We start from the raw sequence: 6,000 nt of genomic DNA, 5'->3' as shown, positions 1-6,000 counted from the left end.
ACGCCTCGCTCCCATCCTGCTGGCTCATTACATCCTCTAGGGGTACCCAGTAGGCCATGGACAGAGATTTCCATGGATTTTATTACAGACCTACCCTCCTCAGCTGGGAACACGGTCATCTTGGTGGTTGTTGATCGGTTCTCAAAGATGTCGCACTTTGTGTCCTTGCCTTCGTTGCCTAACGTGAAGACTCTGGCTCAGGTTTTTGTGCAGGAGGTGGTCAGACTTCACGGGGTCCCGTCTGACATAGTGTCTGATAGGGGTACTCAGTTTGTGGCAAAGTTTTGGAAAGCATTTTGCTCATGGCTGGGGATCAAGTTGTTGCATTCTTCGGCATTTCATCCTCAGTCAAATGGTCAGACCGAGCGTATGAACCAGAATTTGGAGCAGTACTTACGCTGCTTTGTTTCTGACAACCAGGCGGAGTGGTCGACGTTCCTTCATTTGGCTGAGTTTGCCATTTATAATCACCACCAGGAATCGTCTGGGGAGTCTCCGTTCTTTTGTGTTTAAGGGCACCATCCTCAGTTTTGTACTCTGCATCAGGGTGGCTCTGCTGGCGTTCCGGAGGAGGACCAGCTAGGAGCACAACTGTCATTCATTTGGAGGAGAGTGAAACAGCGCTTGCTGAGCGTGGGTGCAAGGTACAAATGAGTGGCTGACAGTAGACGTGTGCCAGGTCCAGACCTGAGTGTGGGTGATTGGGTGTGGCTGTCCACAAAAAATATAAAACTCAAAGTACCATCCCTGAAATTGGGTCCAAGGTTTATTGGTCCATTTAGGGTCGCCGCCATCATTAACCCGGTAGCCTACCGATTGGAACTTCCTACGGTATATAAGATACACAACGTGTTTCACAGACCTCTTTTAAAGAAGGTGGTGGGTTCCGTGGACGCGGCGCCAATGCCACCTCCAGTCTTGGTGGATGGCAATTTGGAGTTTGAAGTCTCCAAGTTGGTGGACTCTCGTATAGTGCGCCACACATTACAGTACCTGGTACACTGGCGTGGTTATGGGCCGGAGGAGAGGTCTTGGGTACCAGCTTCGGACATACATGCGGACCGGCTGGTCAGTATGTTTCACCGCCGCCATCCGGACAAGCCGGGTCCTATAAGTCATGAGGGCCCTGGGGTCCCTTGTAGAAGGCGGGGTACTGTCATGTCGGACGCTATTCACACTAGGGCATCCGACAGACAGCGGTAATTCCACATTCGTCCACTATACGCTCAGTGGCGCCGGCTAGACTTTATCCAGGTTGTCCGGGGTTAATCTAGCTGGTAATTGGGTTGGAGGCTGGGTCATGCCCGTGGCCTTTAAATAGTCATTCTGGACTTTGGGCATCGCCGATTATAGCTTGTGTCTTGTGCCTGGTGATCTCGGTCTGGAGTGGTGGTCTAGGGGAAGAAATATCGTATCTGGTGGTGTATTATCCTTTGTCATATTTCTTCTTCCTATATTTGTATTTGTTTTGCCCTGTGCACATTTTTGTTTTTTCCTGTGTGTCTGCGGCATGGTGCATTTTAGTTTTCCCTGTCTGTGCTTTCTGTAGGGGTTAGTGTGTGGTCTAATCACTGGGTGGCAGGTGGAGGTTTCAGCATAGGACTGAAACAGGAGTCAGGGTCAGGCCTGGCAGCCCAGACAAGCACACCATCAGTGTAAATTCTGGGAGAGGGACAGACAGGGTTTTCCCTAGTCTGAGGGATATCGCAGGGGCCTGGGTAATCAACTGTAGTCTACCCAGTACCCGCATGACAGCTATGTTCCCACTCTAGTGACCTGCGGGGGTCCACCACAAGCTAGAGAAGATCCTGGGTATGTCTGACACCTGGATCAGCCGATCAGCCATGGAGGTTAGAAAGACTACCTTGGGAGAATGTCTTGGCTTGATTCTGGAGCTCAATCCAGTGACACAGCATGTGTTGTTTTTGTCCAGCCACTAATAATGCTCTTTGCTTTGTTCTGTTGCTTCTATGCAGATGTTTTCACTTTCTTGTTTTGGTTTGTTATATGACATCTTGGGATGGGCTATTTATGCTCACTGCACATGCAGTTTTTGCTGGCTATATTCCAAGTTAGATGGATGTTTGCAGTCTCACCTCTCCAGTTTGGTTTTGTGTTCCCCTTCAGAGCACTTTTCCCATTTTGTTACATTCAGGGTCTGGTGGTTTTCACATCTTTTGGGTTCCTATATTTTTCTTCCGTCTTTCAAGTATGACTGTGTGAACAATTCTTTAGCTCTTTGTATCACCCTCTCTCTGTGTGCACTACACATGTTTGTTGTTGTTTTGGGTTACACTCTATGTATAGTTGATAGTGCAGTTAAGGACACTCAGGGTCAGCCTATGTTGAGCAGGAGCATCATTGTGTAATTTTAGGGTGCTAAACTTCACTGACAGCCAGGGACAAATCAGGGTCAGGTTATGATTTTGCCTAGTCTGTATAATAACCTGTGATGTGCAGGTAATATCTCCCTGATTTGTCCTTTCCCGTGTGAGTATTAAGGCACAGTCATAACAGAGGGGTTCGAGGTGGCCCATACAAAACTTTCTACAAAAAACTGAATGACATCTGAAGAAGCGTCTTGTTGCATCCATTGTTTTGGTTGGCCGAAGTAAGCATTGTTAAAGAGTTGAGTTCTGGGTAACCCTGTCAAAAGGCAGGGGACCAGTTGGACCTCTGGTGAAGATTTAGTTTAAGGTAAACATGCCTTTGATCTGAGGGACTGTTCCAAACCCTGATGACCAAAGGAAGGCTTTTATGAGCCGAATAGGCTGAACTTTTCTCTTGTTTCTCTTTTCATTTTGTTGCAACCATTGCATCTTTTTCTGCTGGACTTCAATGCTGGTGCAGCCAGTAGGGTCAGAAACCTCAAGTAAAAAAGACAGTGCTTTTTATTGACTCTTATGTTTCCAAGGTCCTTACCTGAAAAGACCAAGTCCAGTAAATTTCAAGGACTTTGAAAATTGTGCAGGAATGTGCTACACACTCTTCCAGGGTCTTAACTGAGAAGGAACGGATACCATGAAGGATGCTAGTGACCGTGAAGAAGACATCTTTAGTCAGCAAGACTTCAGTACCAAGTGCATTATTGTGTATAAACTAACCTCTTTGTTATAAGTCCTAGATGGCCGCTGATGGCCATCAATAAAGAGGAGGGGAGTGTAGAGGTGGAGAGGATGACGTGTCACCTCTCTGGAGATCCCCGTTTTAAATAAATGAAAATGTACTGTATTGTATGTGTTACTCTCCTTGAGTCTGCACTGCCTGTTAGTCAGGGGTGATGAAGTTAACTGTAGGGACGGTCCATAGTAGGGAGACGGATTGAGCAGCTGTAGGCAGGTCCTGTTCATAATGAAAGAGTTGTTAGTGAGAGGGAGACAAGAAAGGACACCCTCAGAGGAAGGGAATCATCACTGGGTGTTTGTGTTGTTGAGACCAGGAAAGTTTCAGCAAGGGATCTTCAACGGTGTCAGTGTTCTTCCATATGCTGGCAAGTCAGGGTACCTAGAGACTTTTAGGAATGTATTTAAGAGACTTTTGGAAATTTCTTTAGTGTTAGTCAGATCTGAAATTTGCCGTCAGTGAGGTATTGTCAGCTAGGCTGGGTCAAGTTTGTTGTTCTCAGGAAGTGTAGTTGGAAAGTTGTGATCACAGCGAAACACATCGATCTGGGTATCTCTATACTGGGATGATGGAAGTCCTCAGCTTAACCTACAGTTCTACAATAATGTTCATTTCAAGTATTGTGTCGCTGTCCATGCAATCAAGATTGTGTCTCTGTATTGTGCAGAAGAAAACAGTAAGCTTATTTCCTGGTATCCTTGATTGTCGGTAAAAAGGATTTCCCTTTTACAGGCTGGTCTGGTTTCAATTTGGGGTCAAAAAGGGTCCGGCGCCACACAAATCATGGTAGAGCTGAAAATGAAGGTGTCTGCAACAGCAACACAACCACACACATGCACCCAGGAAGTATTCCATTTTTATGTAGAGTGCCGAGGCATATTAGACAGGTGCCTTGGTTACAGCTACCTCCCTGCGTAAAGTTACGCTGACTGTGCTACAAGTTAACCAGTAACGTCCTTCCAGTCGGCAGTGATTATCCTGGAAACTTTGTCCAAGGAATCTGAATGTCCATTTAGGACAAGTACATACTTCTTTATGATTGATTAGGGTGAAAACATTGGTGATTCTTAAGACTCCTTCAGTCTAGTCAATAAAAAAAAAATTGCAGTTGAAAAAGGATTCCCAGTACTATGATATTAATGATGATGACTTATCTTAAGGACCTATCCAGTACTATAAATTTGATGGTGACAACCAATACTCACATCATCCTCTAGATAGATTGTCATAAATTGCATTGCACGGGAAAATCCATTTAAACAACAATTGTTTTTTACTGGCTTGAAGGTATTACAGAGTCTAAGGAATTACCCAGATTTTTACTCTTATCCCCTACAAAAAGTTTCCCTACATGGATTTTCAAATAGCTTATCATCAATATCATAGTACTGGAAAACCTCTTCCACTATAGTTCTTTTACTGGCTAGATTGGAAAGCAGAGTCTAAGGCCGGCCTCACACTAGCGAGTTTTACGGACGTATGAGCGCATAAACTACGTCCATAAAATACGCATAACACATGGCCCAATGATTCCCTATGTCCCAGCTCCTATCAGCCGTATTTTACTGATCCGTATTATACGGTCTTGTACGGCCGTACAAAATCGCAGCATGCTGCGTTTGTCACCGTATTGCGCAAAAAAATCGCCAATGAAAGTCTATGGGGGCGAGAAAAATACGGATTACACACGAACCATGTGTGTGACTTGCGAGAAATACGCACCGGTGTTAGAGAAAAGCCGGTAATTCAATTGCCGGCTTTTCATTTCTCCTTCCCAAACCCGAAAGGATATGAGACATGGTTTACATACAGTAAACCATCTCATATCCCTTTTTTTTGCATATTCCACACTACTAATGTTAGTAGTGTGTATGTGCAAAATTTGGGCGCTGTAGCTTGTAAAATAAAGGGTTAAATCGCGGAAAAAATTAGCGTGGGCTCCCGCTCAATTTTCTCCGCCAGAGTGGTAAAGCCAGTGACTGAGAGCAGATATTAATAGCCTAGAGAGGGTCCATGGTTATTGGCCCCCCCCTGGCTACAAACATCTGCCCCCAGCCACCCCAGAAAAGGCACATCTGGAAGATGCGCCTATTCTGGCACTTGGCCACTCTCTTCCCACTCCAGTGTAGCGGTGGGATATGGGGTAATGAAGGGTTAATGTCATCTTGCTATTGTAAGGTGACATTAAGCCAGGTTAATAATGGAGAGGCGTCAATTCTGACACCTATCCATTAATAATCCAATAGTACTAAATGGTTAATAAAACACACACACATGATTACAAAGTATTTTAATGAAATAAAGACACATGTTGTAATATTTTATTAGACTCTTAATCCACCTGAAGACCATCGTCCTGAAACAAAGTAAAAAAAACAAACAACAATATTCCATACCTTCCGTTGTTATGTCCCACGATGTAAATCCATCTGAAGGGGTTAAATCATTTTACAGCCAGGAGCTGCGCTAATGCACTCGCTCGTGCCTGTAAACCCCGGGTACTGAAAGGAAAGCAGGGTGATCTGTAGTTACCTTGAGTTGCGGTGATGTGCCCTCTGCTGGATGTCCTCATGAACTGGAGCCTTGGAAAAGTTCCCACGCTTGAGTTCATATGAGGACATCCAGCAGAGGGCGCATCACCGCAACTCAAGGTAACTACAGGTCACCTCACCCAGCATTCCTTTCAGTACCCGGGGTTTTACAGACAGGAGCGAGTGCTTTAGCACAGCTCCTGGCTGTAAAATGATTTAACCCCTTCAGATGGATTTACATCGTAGGACATAATGACAGAAGGTATGGAATATTGTTGTTTGTTTTTTTAACTTTGTTACAGAATGAGGGTCTTCAGGTGGATTAAGTGTCTAATAAAATATTACA

Source organism: Ranitomeya variabilis, chromosome 3 (assembly GCF_051348905.1).
Source record: "Ranitomeya variabilis isolate aRanVar5 chromosome 3, aRanVar5.hap1, whole genome shotgun sequence".
In the NCBI taxonomy this organism is placed as follows: Eukaryota; Metazoa; Chordata; class Amphibia; order Anura; family Dendrobatidae; genus Ranitomeya; species Ranitomeya variabilis.
This window is presented reverse-complemented; position numbering follows the sequence as displayed.